At 53.7% G+C, this 21,316-nt stretch overlaps 1 long non-coding RNA gene across 2 annotated transcripts in view; it reads left to right on the top strand.

Moving 5' to 3' along the window:
• The first annotated feature begins 3,312 nt into the window (after window positions 1-3,312).
• Window positions 3,313-21,316, top strand: part of LOC118016165 — a 98,533-nt gene continuing 80,529 nt past the window's right edge. Inside the window, exons 1-3 of one of the 2 annotated variants that reach the window (XR_004680768.1) lie at window positions 3,313-3,400; window positions 12,878-13,054; window positions 13,148-15,142. This is a non-coding gene — a long non-coding RNA (uncharacterized LOC118016165). Of the gene's footprint in view, window positions 3,401-12,877; window positions 13,055-13,147; window positions 15,143-21,316 lie in introns of those variants that run through there. The other variant, XR_004680769.1, reaches the window with a different exon arrangement.

Raw genomic sequence — 21,316 nt, 5'->3', positions numbered from 1 at the left:
CACCCACGGGCCGAGAGGCGGCCAAGGGACCTCAGCGTCTGCATCTTCTTTCATTTTCATTAACACGTGTAAATTTCAGGAACCACTTAGCACTCGGGGACGCGGAGCAGAGTCCGCGACCCTGGTGGAGACTTCGTTCCCGCGCCAGGGGGGTCGTTGCAAATGCCCGAGGGGGTATCCCTAAGCCATAAAGGGATTTCAGCCTAGCATGTGCTCGCTCAAAAAATAAAATAAATAAAATAAATGCCCGAAAATTCCAGCAGCAGCCCAAGATGGTGGCCAGCATTTCCTTCATCCTGTCCTCCTCGCCTGGGGGATCTGCGGGTTGTCTTCCTACCTTGGCCAATACATCCTTTCAGGGATCCCCAATCCCCCCCCCAGCCCCCCACGCCCATCCCGGCAATTTAAGAACTAGGAAAACGCCCTGAATGGAAGGCTACAAAATAGTGGTCTCTGTCCTGACTTATTTTTTAATTAAAAAAAAAAAAATTAAATCGCTGGAAATATTAGTCGCTTCTCTTGCCTGTGACAAGACCACGGGACGCTTCCTAATTGGTTTTGTTGGGGGTATGGACATCTCTGCACCTTTACAATTAGCCCGGGGCTGCATTCGTGAGCCTGTGGGGGGGGGGGATGGCAGGGGCTGGCAAAAATTAGAACAATTGTTAAATTAAAGAAATGGGTGTATTGATCCGGTTTTAAACAAAATCTAGATATATTAGTGGTTATACGAGAGGGAACGCAATGTTATCGCTACCTCAAGAGCCATATAAAAGAATATAGAAAAGTGGGTTTTTAAAAATTTTTGTTCAGATTTAGTCTCTTTGGTGCCTTTTTTTTTAAAAAATAAAAGGACATTTTGCCAAATCTTAGGTTTTTTTTGAGAAGTTTTCACACTACTTGCCCCCAATTAAGAAAACTGTTCATTTACTTCTCTCTGAATATAGTTTAGTGTCACCCAACCGCCGTATCCCCTAACACCAAAGGCTCAAAGAAAACGGATGAAAAAGCCCCCTCCCCTTCGCAAGGGTGCACGCAGTCAGACAAGACACCCCCCTCTCAGGGCTGAATCTTCGCGTCCCCCTCCCCCGCCGGGAATTAGAGTTACTCATATTCCGGGTCCAGGAGGGTAATTACCCCCGGCTCACGCCTCGGAAGCGGTGGGTGGCCCGAGCAGGGAGCGCCCACCGCCGTGTCCCCCTCCCCGGGCACCCACGCTCGCGTTGGCCCCGGGCACGCCAGTGCCTCGCAGGAGCAGCAGCCCGCGCACGAGGGCGGCCCGGCTGCCTTTTCATTCATAAAATCCCGACCGGGCGGCTGCCCCGATGATTTATGGGGCTGCGCGCTATCACCGGGCCGCTGCTGCCCCGCCGGGCGAGGGGCCCGAGCCCCGCGGGCGCCCCGGCCCGGCCCGCGGAGGCCGGCGACGGCGAGGGGCAGCGGGTCACCAAGAGGCTCGCCCACTACGGCAGAACGGGCTCCGGGTCCGGGAGGGAGCTTCCCCCTAACCCAGGAGAAAGACAGAGGAAACTGGAATTAGCATGAGCCAATGGGGCCGCGGCGCTGTTACTAGGCGGACCGGGCAGATCTCAACTAGGAACTCCGTTGATTTCCCCGCTCAGGGACGGGCGCAAAAGTGCAAGCCCAGCCGGCGAGCGTGAAGAGCCGTCCAGGAACCCGCGGGGGAGGCGCAGGAATTTGGGGCCTGGCGGGGAGCGCCAGTGGCCCAGCCCCCATCCCGGGGCGCCCAGATACGCGTCCCTGGAGCTGTAGAGGGGTCCGCCAGCCCTGGGCCCTTGAGGGCGGCTGCTTCTAGGAGGGCCGAGGACGCGTTTTTATTTTAATTTTTTTTTTTTCCCCAAAGAGAATAGCAACTCTTAAAAACTTTTCTGTTGCAGTTTTAATCTTGCATTGCCTTTTAAAAACCCACCACGAGGCAGGAACTGCGAATTCTGGGCCCATTTAAAGTGCTCTGCGCTCATATCTCGGTGACTATTCGGAGACAAAGGACCAGCGACCCGATCGGGAAGGCACTACGTTGGTTGGAAAGAAAACCCAAAAGTAACTTAAATCACCTTCCCGCTTTCCTTGCCGCCCACCCGTCCGCAGGGGAGACCGCGGCGGGCCGGAACGGATCTCCGGCCCCGAGAGGGCGAATTCCGCGGCAGGCGCGTTTGCCACCGTCCCTGGCTGTGGGAACCTTCATTCAGGCGGGGGAAGGGAGCGCGTTCATTCAGGAACCGGCCCGCCGCGGCGCCGACCCCTGCTCGCACTGCGGCTGCGCGCCGCCCCGAGGGGCGCTTTGGGGAGGGGGCGCGGGGCCCCGTGGAGATCTCCTTCTGGCGTCGACCTCCCGCAGCCGCCCACCCTACACGGGACCGGAGGGGGGCGCACCCAGGTGGGGTCACCTGCAGCGGCATACCTGGCGGCGACTTGAAAGGACTAAGCCCTTAAGTCGCTCAGGAAAATGCTTCCGAATGCGGGCCGCGGGGTCCCGGGGCAGTGGGGCCCCCCTTCCCCCACCCTGGTCGCCCCCGAAGCTCCTAGAGGTGCCCGCGCTGCAGCAGCTCCGCCAGGGCTACACGGGGCGGACTCTTGGCGCTCCAAAGCTGCGGGGAGCGCCGGGACGAACTCTGGGTCCGGCACCCACCTGGGACAGCCACACGCTGGGAACAGGGGCAGCCGCACCTCCCACCGTCCCAAGCCACGGACTTGTTTCCGCCCCTGATCAATTAATTTTGGCCACACACAGACCAACCCCCTCCCCGAGCCCCAGTCGTCGGTCTGGCAGGATGCGGGGGACGGGACACTCCTCCCCCAGCTCTGAAGGCCGTGAGCAAGGTGTGCCCGGAGTTAAAAAGCAAACCCCAACAGGTGCTGCGGGGGCGGGGGGGGGCGGCGGCTCACAACGCCTCCGGTTTCCCTAGGGAGAAGGTGCACTCTTGGTGAAAGCATCGAACTCCTTGAACTTCGTCCCTCAAAAAGCATCGCCTGGTGCCCTGAGCAATATGAAACCCCCAAATTCGCTAGGAATTCCCTGGCCTCTTGACTCAGGCCCCTGGCCCGTCTTTAGCCAAGTGAGGCGGAGTGGGCACCCAGACTGAGCACGTAACCACCTCCAACCGAAGCAAAGAAATCGGTTGGGGGGCGGGGGTAATGACCTAGGAGGCCAAGTCCCATCCGCTTCTCCCTCCGCCAAGCTGGGCTGCGGCCTACCCGGGGCGGAGCAGACCCCGCCCCTGGCGAGCGCGCGGAGCACCCCTGCGGAGACTCGCGGGGGGGGGGGGGCAGGGGGAGGGGCTCGGTACCCAGCCGGCCTGCTCGCTGGAGCGGGACCTTCCCGGAGGAGGACCCGTGCTAAGACCTGTGGGCTCCCGCAGTGTTCTCCGCCCCCCTCCCGGTAAGGGCTCGACGCCTCCTCATTCGCCTGGAGGATTGGTCACTCGCTCCCCATCCCTGCGCTTTCCCAGAGACTGTGTTCGGGATGTGACCACATCCTCGTGCCTCCTTCTTTGTGCCCTTGGAATGCCCGAGAGCGAAAGCGTTTCCACCCTTCGCTTTGGCCTTGGGGGTGGGTGGAGGAATGGCCGAGGTCTTTATTATGGGGAGCCTCCGAGTTCTGGGGCTCCAGACACTTGCCAAGAGGGGAAAAGGAAAGGAAATTCTTTTCCAGGTGCGGGGAGAGGGGCTGCACACCCAACGCCCCCCACCCCTGCTCTTGGGTCCCCTGGCCTCGTGCGGTCGGGGCTGGTGGCGGCGGTCACGGGATTGGACCCTTTGGGGAGTTCTGGGCGTGCGGAGTCCGAGGAGCCCGATGGTCTGTCCCCAGACGCCGCCAGGGTGCTTGCGCGGGGCTCGACCTGCTCCGGCGACTCCCGGGCGATCGGCGGGGCGGGGGGGGGTCCGATTGAGGAGAGATGGGAGGCGAGGGCGCGCGCCGCGGGAACCTGGGCCTTGGCTCGGGAGCCGCGCGGGGCCGCGCAGCGCATTCCGCACATTCCCGCCCGGCCTCGGTTCCGCCGCCACGTGGTTGCTCTGCGCGCCGCGCTTACCGTAAGGCTTGGAGAAGGCGCGCACCCGCCGCTCGGGAGCGGGTGCGGACCTCCCAGGGTGCGGGACGCGGAGGCATGGATAGATTGTTTTTTTAAACGCAATAAGGAGAGTTGTCCTGATGGAGTAATGACATTGATTTGTAAAGGCAGACGGGAAGAGTCTCAGGCCCTGTTGGTTATTTGTAATTGGGTGACCATCCATTTGAGGAACAGGAGTGACCATTAATGCCTTCCCAGCGGTGACAGAGCTCAGAAAAGGAGCTGCAGCTTCTGATCGTTTCCTTCTACTTCTCCTTATTATTCAAAAGCAGTGGGCAGCACAGCCCAATGCCCTGCACAGTTGGGAAGCCCAGTCTGGGAAGTGCTTAGCCCATAGGAAAAGACCCAATAAACTGGCTACAGCTCTTTTTTGGTAAAGTTCTGAAGGGTCTTTTTCTGAAGATTAGTTCAAGATAAAGAGTTGAGCACATCCCGGGATCCTGAGCAGCTGACCTTAACCAACAGGATGCTTGCCTCTACCTCTGGGTCCCACTGGCGCCCACAGGACCCCAGCTAGGCCGAGGTCCCCCAGGCTGGGCGGGGTGCGAGGAATTCCAAAAGCTGTCCAGATATTGCCACCTCTCCCAAACCTCGAGTGGGCAGAGGGCTCACCCCGCCATCTCCGAAGCAAGGATGGGTGGGGAGGGGGGAGGAAAAGGCTACTGGAAACACGTCAGTACCAGCAGCCCTCCCCCCTCCCCCTTGAGACATGCCCATTTGCTCAGAATCTGGGCTACTGCAGGGTTGGAGAGCAAGCCTCCACTCATGGACCCATCCTCATTCCTCACTTCTCCTGCAAGGTACCCCACCCCCAGGCTCATCGCTGTCATGCATTTAATCTTCAAAACAAACCCCAAGAACACACTTGGTGGGTGGGGAAACTGAGGCACCTTATCCAGGCTCACACAGCTGGCAACCGTGATGTCCTGCTGTCTAAGCCCTTAGGCTGTACCTCCCTCAGTGTTCATGGACACTGTCAGAACCATTTCAGGGCCCTTTGATGCTGATAAGGATAATAATCTACTTTTTCAAGAATTCCTGCAAAACCAAGCCATTTTTTTCAAGATGTCAGGGAGTTTGCAGCCATATTTCTGAAACTGCCAAGAGTATCACCTACAGACCTGCCTCTGCCAGGAGCTGTGCGGTCTCGGGTGAATCTTTGTCTTCATCTGTAAAATGGGGTATGACTTCACTCTTCCCAAGGCCACAGAGCAGCGTAATTAAGGTAATATGTGTGAAGCAGTTTGCAGGAAGGCCTGGTGTATGTCAAGGCCGGTTCAGTGTGTTCATTCATGTATTTGTTCTTGTGCAGAATGAAGGCCATGTGATGCACGGTGTATGTGGACTTGATTAAGCATTTCAGTTTCTATCCAGAAAGAGGATTTTTAAAAAATGGCTTTCTAGTCTATAAACTTGCTTTTATTTGCTGACTTCTCCTGAGCTGTCTGTGGACGTGAGATTTAAATCCTAGAATGCATTTTTAAATTAAAAAAAAAAAAGTTGAACCACATTAAGCTTCCCTTCTTCCTTCTTGCCCTGGAAAAGGAATAAAAAGGTTTATTTATAAAGTAAGTACACTGGGGCTCCTGCGTGCCTCAGTCGGTTGAGCATCAGAGTCTTGATTTTGGCTCAGGTCATGATCTCAGGGTCGTAAGATCCAGCAGCCCATCGGGCTCCATGCTGAGCAAGGAGTCTGCTTGAGATTTTCTCCCTCCCTCTCCCACTGCCCCTCCCCCATCCACGTGCATGAGCCTTCTCTCTCCAAAAAAAAAAAAAAAAAAGGTAAGCACATTCATTAAGGGCACAAATGTCAATGCAAGGAAGGGGGACAGATATAAAAGTGGGGGGTTTCTTCTGGGTCCAAGAGGGCCGCTACCCTACGGCGCTGCTCAGGTCTCTTGGATGAACAGAGCTTGTGCCTGTCTTCCCGCCACATATAAGGAGCCACTCTTTACTCAAGGGGAAGGGGGGAAGGCAGTCCCAGGTGAAACTGGCCAAAGGTGTGGGTCAATGACATGGCTGAAAGAGAGGTGCAGGTCTCAGGAAGCCATGAACCTGACTGTGGGAGCCCGTGGCCGGGGCACAGCTTGGCCTCCAGGTCTTGCTGCAGTGAGAGGAGGATGGGGAGGGTGGGGAAGGCTGGCTTAAATGTTTAGCTGTGGTTGGAGCCTCGTGGGGAGAGAGGGCTCTGGGACCCGCCAGCCTGGAGGTGGAGTCTCTACCCCCGGGGTACTGATGGGGCAGGGGGGCCGACTCATGGGGGCGCCTGGGCCTCCAGATGACTTGGGAGCCCATAGGGAGACCTGGAGAGGCTGAGAGGCTGAAGGACAGGCTCCTAAGCCCTTGGGGGGTAGGCATCGCGATTAGGACCCCGAGCTGAGTCCTAAGTAAAGAACTCGGTATTATATCCAGCCCGATGGCCACAGAAGATTTACCAATACCAGAGAGAAGGGGTGAAGCGGAGTGGACCAGCCTAGTGCTCACCCTCCACCTGGAGCCTTAACCCCTCCTTGGACCTGACGAGACCCTGTGACAAAGGACCACACATTGTTGGGGGGGGGCTTAAAATGACAGATATTTGTTCAGTCACAGTCTGTAGGTCAGAGTCCAAAATCGAGATGCAGGACTGTGCTCCCTCTGGAGGCGCTAGGGGGAGGATCCTCCCTGGCTCCTCCAGCTGCTGGGGGCTCCGGGCTTCCCTGGGCTGGTGGCCGCACCCCTCCAACCTCTGCCTCTGTCTTCATGTGGCAGCTCCTCTCTGTGTTCTCTTTTTCTGACTCTTATAAGGACACTTGCTATTGGGTTTAGGGCCCACATGGATAACCCAAGATGATTTCATCTCTAGATCCTTCCCTTGATTACATCTGCAAGGACCTTTTTTTCCAAATAAGGTCAAATTTACAGGCTCTCGTGGTTAGGAGGTGGACACAGCTTTTTGGAGGATACTGTTCAGCCCGCTAGGGCTAGGGAGAGGGAGAAACTTGGGATATGCCTTGTAGCAGCTTAGAATAGGCAATCAAATTCCTGTGTTTGGTCTGAGTCAGTCCTTATTAGCCGTTTAGGGGCAAGGAGACAGGCCCCAAACATGACTGAGTTACGGTCTCTGTCCTCCAGGGCTTCCCATGGACACCTGAGAAATAATGCATGGAAAGCTGCTTTTACACGGGAATTCATGGCCAAATTGGCAGGTGCCTTCTGCAAGCTACTCTCCTTGTCTTGCTCGCTCCTCTCCGGAGGTAGACAGGTGGAAGTCCCGAGCAGCCTGATTGCCATTAGCTTTCTGACTGGGGTGAAGAGAAAGGCTTCACCCAAGAATGAGGAAGGGTAGAGAATGAACAGGCAAAGAGGGAGGAGAGAATGTTCTAGATGTTTGGACCGCACAAGAGAAAACCCTGAAGGGAGACAGTGCAGGGTCTATACTTCCGTCAGTAGCGAAGAGTCTGAACTCTCCCAGGGTTTCACTAGCTTGAAAGCAAAGTGGCTTTGCTTCACTAGCCCTTCCTAGTCCCAGCTCCTCCATGGCCCATGCACGTGACCTCGCCCTCTCTGAGCCTCCGTTCCCTCACCTGTAAAACGCACATGATGATAGTGCAGACCTTGCAGGGTCTCCACACAGATTAAACAAATCGGGGGAGCTAAATCTGGTGAGTGCCGCCGTCATTAGCAAAGACCCACCCTGAATCCTGCGCCCCGAGGACTTGAGTGGGGGTGAAGCACACCGCCTTCATTAGGTCCCAACCAACTCGCCTTCCCATTTATTTTAAAAATCAAAGGCTTCTATAAGCAGGGTTGATATTCTTCCAGCCAAAGGGGAAAATATATGTGAAGTTTTCCTTTCATTGCCCTGTCCTGGGTGAGGATCTTTCTCCTCTGTTTCTCTTTGCTTTTGGAGTGGTCGAAAAGCAACAGGTCTCGAATGCCCTTGTGGTTTCCCAGGTGACAATCACAGCTGCAAGGGGGAGGCCCTCAAGGATGGGCTTCACAGTCACTCTGGGGACAGTCCCTTTATCCCCATTTTACAGATGGGGAAGTTGAGGCCAGCAGGGGTCCTGTGGCCACGGTGGAGCTGGGATGCCTGCTGGCTCTGACTCTAAAATCGGGGGGTGGGGGGGTGCGTGGGGGGAAGAGGTAAATGACAAAGCACCTGCAGATTGCAAGTTTCACTTTGTAAAAAACAGCTTTATTGAGATATAGTTTACATAGCACGTAGTTTCCCCATCTAGAGACAAGCCAGTGGTTTTCAGTATATTCGCAGAGCTGTGCAGCCATCACCAAGATCTAACTGTAGACCATTTCCATCACCGCCGAGCGAAGCCCCGTGCCCACTGGCAGTCAGGCGATCCTCCTCCCATTCCTCGGAATCACGCTGCTGTGAGCGCTGGTGAGCGAGGTTTCGTGTGGACGCGTTCCCACGTCCCCCGTGTAGCCGGGCCCATCCTGAGCGAGCCTCCAGCGGCGGGGGAGACGTCGGGGCTTTAGCTCTCCGGGACCCAGGAGACGCTTTCAGAGAGGATCTCTCAGCCGTTTCCCGCCTCCTGACTCGCCCTTGTCTGTCCTTCCGTCTTGCCTCCTATTCCTTCGGCAGGGAGCTCATCAAGCCTGGAACCACAGGCATTTATAAGGAATTTTTTTTGCTGTGACACCAGAACCACCGTCCTGAGGAGCCGTGTGAAGGTCAATGCTCTGTGAAGACAGAGGAGAGGGTGGGCATTACCAGCGGCCTTTGAACAGGCTTCTGCGGGGCCTCGGCTCCGCCTCCTGCCGACTCAACCCACACCTTTAGCACCCCAGACATAACCCAGGGTGTCAGGCTGTAAAGGGAGAAAATAATCTTAGCCATGCTTCCAGACTCTTTCCCCTTCTCTGTCCCCGCAGGAACCCCAGGGCAGCTGACTCGCCCTGGGACAGGGCTCTTAGGGCCGCACCTCTGCGGTTAGGGAGTGGGGGGTGTGTTGGTCCTGTCGGCCCCCTGATGTGTGTCCTCCACCCCAGCCATGGGCTGGGCTGCCCCAGAGCAGGCAATAAGAGCTGGTACCATGACATTGGAAAGCTAGGGATGTTCTTACACCTCAGTGGGGATAGGAGCCCAATCTCCTCCCTTCCCCCTAGCATCCCTACCCACTCAGGGACCTGAGTCTCCTCTTTTGCCAAGGGGGGCAGCTGGAGAAGGTGGTCCCTCGCAGGGCCAGTAGAGGATTAGAGCGAACCTGCCGTGTGCCTGTGTCCCCGTTCCTGGGGCTTCTGCTCAGAACAGACACCATCCCTGCTCCCAAGGAGCCTGCCTTCCAGCAGGACAGGTGGACATGCCCCCCGGCCCCCCGGCCCCCCCGGCGCTGAGTCCTGTAACAGGGCAATGGCTGACGGCTGGGAGTAGGACCCCCGCCCCCAGGAACCCACTGCAGGCTGTTGACGGGTGTATTATCCACTGCTCCATAACAAAGGAATGCGACTGTCAGCATTAAACAAGCAGCGTGTCCCTCATGCAGTGTTTGCCTGATGGTAGTAACTTTGTCCGAAGTCAAGGGAATGTGCAAGTGTGGGTCTGTTTATGTCCCATCCCACTGGGCTAGGGTTCGGGTTTAGAGTTTTCAGTCTGAGGTCACAGGGTCTGGTGACGGGGTCTGGGCCATGCAGTCATGCTGCAGAGTCTGGTGGGAGCGGCCCAGGGGCCTCCTGAGGCAGGATGCGGGGCATGGTGTGGTTGTGTTTCAGGCTGTCTTATCTCCCTTATTCTTTTTTTTTTTTTTTAAAGATTTTATTTATTTATTTGAGAGAGAGAATGAGAGAGAGCATGAGAGGGAAGGGGGTCAGAGGGAGAAGCAGACTCCTGCCGAGCAGGGAGCCCGGTGTGGGACTCGATCCAGGGACTCCAGGATCATGACCTGAGCTGAAGGCAGTCGCTTAACCAACTGAGCCACCCAGGCGCCCTCTCCCTTATTCTTGCCTGTTCTCTCTGTCTAGGTTTTCTTTTCTACTTAAATCCACCAATGCTGGGTCGTGGCCTTAAAACGCACGGGCACATGGCAGAGTTGTGGGCTGTGAGGTTGACGTACAAAGGCCAGTTGCTTTTCTATATCCCAGCAGTGAACAAGTGGAATTTGAGATTAAAAACACAATCCCACTTACATTAGTGCCCCCAAAAGTGAAATACTTAGGGGTAAGTCTAATAAGACACGTACGTAAGGTCTACACGGCGAAAAGTCCCAAACTCTGATGCGTGAAATGAGAGAACTAAATAAATGAACAGAGATTCACGTCCATGCATGGACAGACGCCACAGCGTCTAGACGTTGGCTCTCCCCGGCGTGGTCTGCAGATCCGGTGCAGTGACAATCCAAGTCCCAGCAAGTTATTTTGTGGATGCTGACGAACGGATTCTGTAGTTTGGAGGCAAAAGACCCAGAATAGCCAACACAATACTGAAGGAGAACCAAGCTGGAAGACTGACATCACTCAACGTCAAGATTACTCTAAAGCCACATCCTAGAGCCGAGCCCCCGGTTATGCTAATGGTCACCGGGCTCTGGGTGTGACTGCTCCCTCCCCAACCCGCCTTGCCTGACACACTTGAGGACTCTCCCTCGTGATGCCACTCTGTGCTCAGGTGCCCTCCAAGGCTCTTCAAGCCCTCCTGAAGACAACCTACAATCACCAGCCTGGCATTCCCAGACCATGTGCCTGAATCAGCTTCTCCCTTGCCTCCCACTCATCCCTGTAAAACGTCCACTCCTGTCGTTACACGCCCACCACTCCCCTATTTCTGCCCTTGACCTTCAGCTGCCCCGTGCAGTGGTGTCCCCTGTCCCTAAGTGCATCGCACCTTGGCCTTCAAAGCAAGATGCAACTGCCGTGCAGACTCTTCCAAAAGCCTGCTCTGTGCTCAGCTACACCTATCAGCTCCCACTGTGGGCGCCTCTCACTCTGCTGGTTGCTTTGGGTAGGACTAATGTCCTACAGAGTGACCACCCTGTTGCCTCCCACCACCGTCCCAGCCTTCCCAGGAGCTCGTGGACGGGAGAGACCCCACGTGGCTGGCCTTGCAGGGAAGACCTCTCTTGGGAGTCTTTGGAGTTTGGAAAACCAGCTCTGAGCTCTGACACAGCGGTGGGCTGCAGAGCGGGGCCGGGGCCGGGGCCGGGGGGGTCTGTCTGCGAAGGCAGCTGTTGGAAGTCAGGAAAGCACAGAGGCTCCTCGTGCCAAGGGGCCCCACATTGGAGCACCGGGGCCACCGGAGAGCCCACTCACAGTGCCCACTCACAGTGCCCGGCGGCCGCCGGGGGCAGGGGCAGCCAGCCTCTGGCCAGCGCTGTCAGCATGGGTATTTGTTGTTGTAGACTCGGGCTTTCAATGCACAAAACCTCCTCAAAAGAAGAGGGAGAGGAAAATTACAGGGAGACTGCCCAGGAACTTTGCAAAATTGGGAAAATGAGCGTGCTCCCCATAGCAGAGCGCGTTGGCCCATCCCCTCGACCCTGATTAAGGGGAACTGGTGTTTGTGGGGGCGTTCAGCAAGAGGCCTCTGATGGGGAGACAATTTTGTGGCTTCGGCCTGTAATTTGGATTCGAGGGCTCAGGCACCGTTAATGTGATAAACTTGCAAACCTCCGCCTGCGACCAGACGTAGAGCGCAGCCCGCACAGGCAGCCATCCATCCCGGCCGGCCGGGCAAACGTTCTGCTCCTGAGTCCACGCATGGCCAGGGAGGACTTTGAAAATCTGGAAATACAAGTCACTGGTCTTGTGTATCACCTAATTCTAAATGCACACTGCTGTCAACTTTCATTTTTGCTAGACATTGGTGTTTGAGATTATCTGCATCCTAGGCAGGACGGAACCCTCCCTACCTTACCCTGGGGTCCTGCACACTGTAGGGGCTTTGCACAGGTATGTTGGACCAAGGAATGAAGGAATCAGCAGAGCTGAGGGTGAAAAAGACCCGTTTTGGGGCTTGAAGAGAGAGTGGTGGCTACAGGCCAGTCCAGGTCGGGCATTTGCCCCAAGAGATCTCCCTGACTGTCAGGGTCATTTGAATGTCACTGGGAACACATGGGCTCTTTCTGGCTAGTGACCACTTCAGGATGTTTCTCTTGCTTCCTAAATCACCAAGGTCAGGCTGCTGAGTGTGTGTGTGTGTGTGTGTGTGTGTGTGTGAGAGAGAGAGAGAGAGAGAGAGAGAGAGATGTTGCAGGGGGAATTGGGAGGAGGGAGGAAATGGTTGGGGAGGGAGAGGGAGGAGGGTGGGGTGGGGTGGAGAAATCAATATCCAGCCGTGGGTCCCCACCATCGCTCTGTCCCTGCAGGGTCCCCTGGGCCTGCACTGACCCCCGTTGCCCTCGAGAACGTCCGTCATCCGTTGGCATATGTATAGTCTCTGATGCTCTGGTTTTTATACCTGTGTGTCTCTGGTTCAGTCCCCCCTGCCTTACGATGGGACCAATGTGGGGTGAATTCCCTGCTGCCCTCCTTTGGGCTGGGAGGAGATCAAAAATTTTTAAGCAGGAATGCTTCCTAGGAAACAGAAGGCAAGCCAGCAGCACAGGAGACTGAAAAAGACACGAATGAGTTTATTTGGTGCAAATTTCTGGTCCTGACTGACAGTCAGATCTAATCAGGGGTTGGTCGGTTAGCTGAGCCGACACCATCGATGGGGAACTAGGCTCCTCTTCCTCCCCTTCCTAAAGGTTAACAAAGATACATGGAAATCTAATGCTAAGTATACTTTCCGGTTTGACTTCGGCGGGGCATGTGATTTTTTTATAAGATCTCTGGTTTTCCCAATTAAACAGGGACCCTGCACAATGGCAGTGGGGAAACAGGACTCCGGTGAATGACCACAGCTCCATCTCCTCCTGTTCAACTCTGCAGAACGACTTCAAGAAGAAGTGGAAAAAGCCTGCTTAGCTACCTGGCCAATGAGAGAGGACTTAGCCTCAAAGGATTCTTCGTAAATACAGCTGAATTGGGTAAGCCTTCCTACGCTGGGGTAAATTCAGGTAGTTTCAAAGTTTTGCTCTTATAAATAACATCTTTATACAAAACACTTTTCTTATTCTCAGTCTGATTCCCAGCAGCCTTGTGCTCCGTGAGATGTCAACAGTTATCATAAAAGGATTCTGAGGCCAAATCCACTGGGTAAAGGCTACCTGCTCTTGGAGATTCTCAGGGCACGTTGCATGTAAAGGCACTGAGAAGTCCTGCAGTAAAAGCCATGCTTGCCTGTGACCAGAGCGCTCTTTTTATGTCACATCTACTGACATCCTGGGGCAGGGTTCCAAAAAGTTTACTTGGGAAACACTACCTCCGATCATATTTTTGAAAGTCATATAAAAGAGTATAAATAGCTTGTCTTTTCTCCTCAGAGGACGAAAAGTGCAGTCAGAGGACTTGCCAGACAGAAGCAGATTATGGCAGGCACCACCAGCATGTGGAGGGGCACGGTTTTCCCGCCACTCCCCCCACACAGGGTCCCACCACTTGGATTCTTTTTGGCTGGATTAAGAGTCCAAATAATGACGCTTCCATATTTGGTGTTTTATTTCTTTAATTGTTTGGTGTTTTATTTCTTTAATTGCTAGCAAAGAAGCTTTGCATTTTCCCGTGTGCCAATTTGTTTTCTGAATTTTCTGGTGTAGACATTGTATTTTCTTCTTCTTTGATCACTTGTTAAGTTGAAGCTGATATTGATCTCGTATATTTTATAGTGATCGTTCCTTCATAGACCCGGAGAGTTAGCCATCTTTATTTATGTTTATTACTTTCCACATGCCTGTTGCCCTTTTTGCATTTTATCACCCATATGATTATGTAAGAAGTTATTTTTATTTTTATTTTTTTTTACATAATCAAGCCTCTCCATCTTGTCTCCAATGAGATGCTCCCTGCCCCTTTGCTTTGGTCAGAATTCATCTCCTTTGCATGGATGGGAAAATGCTATTCTCTTTTCCTCTTGCTTGTTAAAGCAAATCTGAAAAAATAAAACGTGTGTTTTCCCAACATACAAGTAATACTTGTTTCTAATGGAAAATAAAAATAAGAAAAAATAACGTACCAAAAAACCCACCTGCAATCTCACCACCCAGATCCATTGGTAATATTTTTGTAGCTCTTTCCAGACTTTTCTCATGTTTATATGCAAGCTTACAAATCGTTCGAACTTTAATTTCTTCAAGCGAGCACACCCGTGTGCACACACACCCTTCTCCCTCTGCAGTCCTTTCTTCTGCTTCAAGAGGAATTTCAGAATTTCAAGGGCAATTTTAGAATTTCACCGTGAATTTATCATATTCCTAAAAGTACCAGTAAAAACAGCTCTGGGCTTTACTCAGTCTGATGGTGTTCAGGGAAACTGGCTTTTAGGGAAGAGAAGCCCTGATCTGTGGCTTTTGCTGATCTCTGTGGTGTGGATACCCCCACCGGGCTGAGCTCAAGCTCTGCATGATGTCACCAATGGCTTGTGAATTTCCTGGATTTTTAGCCATCAGCTCCCACCTGTTGGCAGGGACCCCCTTGTCACCGTTACTATGCTTCTGCTTCTCATCAGGAGCACTGTAGAGTTCTGCTCTTTGTTTTCCTGTTTTCCTCTTATTAGGGTCTTATCATGGCCTTTGAATAAGCGTTTTGTGTTCCCCAAGTAAATGGATACTCAATTATTTGATTTTTAATTGCTCTTGAAATCTCTTTTGTGTTACATGTGTACTCTAGTTGTGTGATATTTATGTGAGACACGGGTGATACACATTTTTTTTATGTACCATATCTTCCAGAATTAATTTACTAGCCCTTCTGATGGCTTCCCTAGGTTTATACTCATGACTCCAACAAGACTGACATTATTATGCCTTCTATTCCTATATTTAAATGTTCCTTCTTTTTCTTATTAGCTCTCATCAACATTTCTGGCTTTACATTAAAATAGGATCTGTCCCTGGATGGGGCACACTGCAGGATGATTTTGATTTTCAGGGCTAATGAATTATTAATTCAGGAATACTGGCTGTTGGTTTTGAAATTCACAATTGTCATCATGTTCAGAATAAAACCTGTCACAGGGATTTTGAAATGATGAATTTTTTTTTCAAATGCCCTCTGACATCTATTGAGATAATTAAATGACCTTTTACTGCTTCTCATGCTAATATGATAGATGGTGTTCCTGCTTTATGGACACTCAGTCTTGAGATAAACCCTGCTTGCTTGCTGGGGACACTTCTCTTTTTTTTAAGTGCTGAGATTTCTGCTTGTGTTTGGAATTTTTTTTAATAAATTTTTTGGGGTGGGGGATGGGCAAAATAGGGGAAGGGGGACTAAGAGGTACAAACTTTCAGTTAAAAAACAAGTAAGTCACAAGGCTGTAAAATATAACATAGGGAATACAGTTATGATATTGTAGATAACGGCGTATGGTCACCAGATGGTGACCATGCTTACCATGGCGAGCTGGTAATGCATGTAAGTGTCCAATCACTCTGTTGTGCACCTGAAAGTAAATACTATTGTATGTCAGATTCAGTTTAGAAATAAAATAAAATAAAATAAAATAGGGGCGCCTGGGTGGCTCAGTCGGTTAAGCGTCTGCCTTGGGCTCAGGTCATGATCTCAGGGTCCTGGGATCGAGTCCCAGTCGGGCCCCTTGCTCCGCAGGGAGTCTGCTTCTCCCTCTCCCTCTGTGCTGGCTTGCTCTCTATCTCTCTTTCTCTCTCAAATAAATAAATAGATAGGTAAAATTAAAAAACAAAAATAAAATAAAATGAGTGTTTTGTTTAGGAATGACTTTTTTTTTTTAAGGATTTTATTTATTTATTTGACAGAGAGAGACACAGCAAAAGAGGGAACACAAGCAGAGGGGGTGGGAGAGGGAGAAGCAGGCTTCCCGCAGAGCAGGGAGCCTGATGCGGGGCTCGATCCCAGGACCCTGGGATCATGACCTGAGCTGAAGGCAGACACTTAACCATCTGAACCACCCAGGCGCCCCTAGGAATGACTTTTGATGGCGCAGGCTTTCCGTCCACCCCTCACGCAGGCTCCCCTCTTGTTAACGTCTTATGCGACCGTGGCACGCTCAGCGGAGGTGAGACCCGGCTGCGTGGGCTCAGTAAAAACGCTCTTGTTTACTAAACCCCGGGCTGCGTGGGCTCTGGCTGGTTTTCCTACTTGTGTTTGGATTTCTGAGTCTCTGTTTTGTGAATGAAGCTAGTCTACACATTTTCATTGTTCTTTACATTTGATCCGAAACTGTTGTGTAGTCCCCCCACAGCGTGCCCCATTTTCATGTGTTTTTACAATCGTTTATGGAATGGAAGAATTACTTATTCCTGGAAGGATATGATCTTCCCTGATTCGGGCAGGTGGGTAAACGTAGGGGGAAGGTTAAGATGTTGTGATAATAATCTGCGTTCTTGCTCTTCTAGAAGAGTCTAGGAATGAGAACCATCTTTCCCTTCCCTGTCTCTCCTTCCAGAGGGCTTGTGAGTCCTGGAGGCAGGGAGATCAGGGCTCCTCTGCCCCCCAAGTCCGGGGCTCGTTTACTCTGGTTTTAGGAAAGGGTTGAAATGGCTCAAGAGCAGGTGAGGCTCAGGTTTGCGTCCGGCGGCTGGACCTGGTCAGCAAGACGGGGGATTTGTTTAAAGGAGGGCATTCTGAGAGTGGAGACGACCCTTGCCCTGTCCCCCTGCCCACCCAGGAAAGTGGCAGGCCTCTGACAGGATGGCACCTGAAGGCCAGGGTTGGGGAAGGACAAGGGGGTTTGGGGTGACACTCAGGTGGTCCACACCTGGCACGGCAGGATGGAGCTCCCTCTCAAACGGCCAGTGAGGGCAGCTCGCAGGTGACCCAGATGGCCCAAAGACCAGCGGCCCCTCCCGCACCCCAGAATCATGTAATCCGACCACCGCAGGTGGACCTGTCCAGCTGGGACTTGGCCCTGGACCCCCACGTTCATGAATGGCGCAGCCATTGGGTATCTGCCCTGGTCCCCTAGTCTGAGTTACAGACCTAACATTTCCGAGATGTCTCCAACGTGTCCAGGCTCCTGACACCTCCTCACCGGCAGCCTCCCCATCTGGGCCGATCCTGATTCTATCCCTCCAGCTGAAGCAAAAACCTTGCGGTTAACCCGGGTTAACCGGGTTTCCACTCACACCCACGTCCAACCCATCAGCAAGGCCTTTCAGCTCTGCCGTCCAAATAGGTCTTGACACTAGCAACCCCTCCCCCCCCCCCCTGCTATTTTCCTGCCTGAGCCGCTGTGGTCTTTGGCATGGATCTTGGTGATGCGCTCCTGCACGGCCCCTCCATCCCTGGGTCAGGCTGCGTCCTGCTGTGGGAACAAAATCTCCAGCCTCAGTGTCAGAGATAACACAGGCTTCTTGTTTGTTCATCGAGCGGGTCAACAAGGGGCTTGGCCCAAGGCAATCCCAGGGGCCCAGGCACCACCGTCCCAGGCCAGGCTGGTCACGAGGGAGCATGAGGGTGGGGATAAGGGGGCACCTCCCTGGCAAAGCATGCTCTGGATTTAAAACTGTCCGCTCAGCAGGGTTGCTGGCATTCCACTGGCCTTCAGGTGGGGAGACGGTGCCGTCCTATCATGTGCCTGGAAGGAGACGGAGCTGGAACATTTGTGGCTGGTTCCAATCCCCCTGCAGCCTCTCTAGACAATTCCCCGTGTCACTCAGAGAAAAGCCAGAGTCCCTCCAATGCCCCCAGGTCCTGCCGCACTTCACCTTTCCCACTCGCTCTGTCCTTCCCCGCTATGACTTCCTGTGGCCCTGCTGGCCTCCTGGCTGGTCCCCCAACACACTAGACATGCTCCTGCCTCAGGGCCTTTGCACTGGCTGCTTCCCCGAGCTATCAGCTGGCTCTCCTACGGGCTTGAACTCTTCAGATGCGATGCTCTCAGTGCAGCCTGCCCTGCCCACCCAGTGCATCCCCTCTGCCCAGCATGAGCCCCCCCGCCCGGCCCTTTGCTTTTTTCTAGTATGTATTGCCTTTTTTTTTTCTTAAGATTTTATTTATTTATTTGAGAGAGAATGAGAGACAGAGAGCACGAGAGGGAAGAGGGCAGAGGGAGAAGCAGACCCCCCGCTGAGCAGGGAGCCCGATGCGGGACTCGATCCCGGGACTCCAGGATCATGACCTGAGCCAAAGGCAGTCGCTTAACCAACTGAGCTACCCAGGCGCCCTGTATTGCCTTTTTTTAAAAAAAGATTTTATTTATTTATTTGATAGAGAGAGAGAAAGAGCACAAGCAGGGGTAGCAGCAGAGGGAGAGGGAGAAGCAGGCTCCCTGGGAGCATGACGTGGGGCTCAATCCCAGGACCCCGAGATCATGACCTGAGCCCAAGGCAGATGCTTAACCAACTGAGCCACCCAGGCGCCCCTATGTATTGTCTTTTGACCTACTCTGCAATTCACTTATTTATGGTATTCGCTTGGATGTGAGTTCTGCGGGGCAGGACCTGGGTTTTTTCAGGACCCACCTCGGGCCGCCGCTGCATCCCAGAGCAGCGCCTGGCTCGGGGGACCGCTCTCTGCCTGCTTGTTGGGTGGACAGATGCGCTGAGCACTGATGCATCAGGCATTTCACCGTTACATTTTACATGTGTCTTCAAGAAGGACCCCTGCCTGGAATATTAGTCTCGAGACCGAATAGCTTGCCTCTGCAGGTTCAAAGTTAGACCTAATTCGATTTGGAAAGAACACGTGGCCCAGGAAGGATGGCTGGGGAGCAGCTGGGCAGTTCCGAGGACCCGGAGTTGGGAGAGGAGGGGGAGCCGGGCGGGGCCCACGGAGAGCCCTGGGCTGGGCTTTAATGGCCTGCTGGTCATCAGGTCGGGGGAGACGGTGAAGTTCGAGAGTCCACTGGCCGGCCGCCTTCTTGCCGTGCGCTCACATGTGTTGGGGGACTGGCCAGGAGGCCAGCAGGGCCACAGGAAGTCATAGCGGGGAAGGACAGAGCTAGTGGGAAAGGTGAAGTGGGGCAGGACCTGGGGGCATTGGAGGGACTCTGGCTTTTCTCTGAGTGACATGGGCCTCTCACAAGGACGCGCAGCCCGGCGTGGGGCCCACCCTCATGACTTCATCGGACCCTGAGCACCTCCCCAAAAGCCGGCTCCAGATACTGCACCTGGGTGGGGGTGGGTTTCAACACAGGGGTTTCGGGGGGACACGAACTTTCATTCCACAGCAGCCTACCTGGGCTCGCATGGCTCGGTGCTCCCCACAGGCTCCTCCTCACCCTCACCTCCGTGCCGGGTCGGGGATGGGGAGAAGTGCGGACGGACCGCCGAGCCATCAGAGCGAACACGAGGGCCGTACGCAGCCTTAGGTCTTCCACCAACGCCTCCTGGGCCCCCCGGGGATTCGATTATCATCCAGTGGCTTCTGCAGATCGGCATCAAGGCATCTTAGAATCTCCGAGCCGCCCTCTGGGAAACCAGCCTCCCCATCTGTGCGTCGGGAGGTGGAGCCTCCCCGGCACAGGGCAAAATCATGGTTCAGGAACCGAAAATAATGTGGTTAACAGTAATTTAGAAGGCTTTTCACGGAGCAAGATTTAAAACAAGGCGGGGGAATGAAAAAAAAAACAGCTTGTAAAAATCTGTTTTAAAAAACTTCAATGGAAGTCATTGCTCTAAAACGCTACCATTGTTTCTAACTAAATTCAGTAAAAAATTTTATTAACTTAATTATCAGCCCCCCCACCGTCCTGTTTTTGCACTCAATAAAAATATCTAAACAACTTTTTCAAATGGTCCCGAATCAAGCTTTTTATCTTCACAGGGCAAATTCCACCTGCCAATTTGCAAATGGGCTTGTTTGGGTCAACAGACCACAGCGTTTCCCTCGGCAGTTTCCACTGGTAGCTGGTCCAGGCCTCTGCAAGAGGTGCGGTCACAAATTCAAGTAATTGACTGAGGGTATGCGTGGTGGGGGAGCAGAGTACAGATGCACCAAGCTTCTTTTTGTCCTATTTTATGGCTTTCATAGCTTTGGAGGTTTTGAGGGAGGGAGGGCTTGCCTGAGAATGGCAGGTCCATCCTCGGGGACCCCCTACTGCTGGGTCCCAGACCTCAGAGGGGCCAGTGTGTGTCGGCTGCCCTCTGGCTGCCCTTTCTCGCCTTGCTCAGGGGGCCCTTCCGATGCCCCCTGCCTCTCCCGCCATCTCTGTGCCACAGTCTGCCAACAACCTGGGGGCAAGTACTCACCTAAGTGCTACTCAGCATCTTCCTGCATCCTGTGCTGGGCAGGGTGGGGTATCCTTTCCCCTGCCTGGCGCCTCCAGCCGGGTGGGGACCAGCATCTCTACAAACCATCACCAAACAACAGGCAATGATCGAGAGGTGGGGGGGTACACAGTGGAAAGGGCAGGCTGGATTCGGGGTATGGGCACGTTGTCCGTCATCGTGTGAGTGCATTTGGAAGCTATAGGGGGGGCAAGAGTCCCCGGGGGTAGGGGGAGGGTGGGGAGGGCAAAGAGGGTGGAGGAGTTGGAGAGGAGGCGTGACTTGCAGGAGTGGGCTGGGCCAGAGCAGAGAAAGTGGGGCCCCAGGTCAGGGAGCCTGGGATTTATTTCAGGGACGCTGAGGGGATGCCCAGGGTTCTTGAGTAGGGCGAACTTCTTATGGGGTGGATGGGGCTGAAGACAGGAAATCCTGTTGGGGGCAGGGAGGGATTCTGACCCAGCAGGAGAAGGCCAGGCTCCTAGCCCAGGTTGGCTGCCTCTCTGGATCCTCGTGGGAGGATCACACTCCTTAAACAGTAAAATGAGAACCTTCTTAAGAAGAGAAGCATCTCGGGGGGGGCCTGGGCGGCTCAGCAGTTAAGCGTCTGCCTTCGGCTCAGGTCATCAGGTCCTGGGATCAAGTCCCGCATCAGGCTCCCCACTCGGCAGGGAGTCTGCTTCTGCCTCTTCCTCTGCCGCTCCCCCTCCTCGTGCTCTCTCGCTCTCTATCTCTCTGTCAAATAAATAAAATGTTTTGTTTTTTTTTTTTTTTTTAAAGAAGGGGAGCGTCTCATTCATTTTGTGTCCTTCCTAGGAGCAAATGTCCTCTGTGTGTCAGGCTGGCCTCTGTTAGCCCCTGTCGATTACAGGGATCCCAAGTTCCAACACATACTGCCATTCTCATGACGCTAAACCAGACTAGAGCTCTGTCCTGTGCAGGCACCTTTCCACCTTGGGGTGTCTTCCCAGCTGGTGGAGTTCATCCTGAGTCCCAAGGCACGAGATG

This window comes from Mirounga leonina, unplaced genomic scaffold (genome assembly GCF_011800145.1).
Source record: "Mirounga leonina isolate KUSES-001 unplaced genomic scaffold, KU_Mleo_1.0 Mir_166, whole genome shotgun sequence".
Classification (NCBI taxonomy): Eukaryota; Metazoa; Chordata; class Mammalia; order Carnivora; family Phocidae; genus Mirounga; species Mirounga leonina.
Note: the sequence above shows the minus strand (reverse complement) of the source record. Positions and strands in the feature narration are given on the sequence as shown.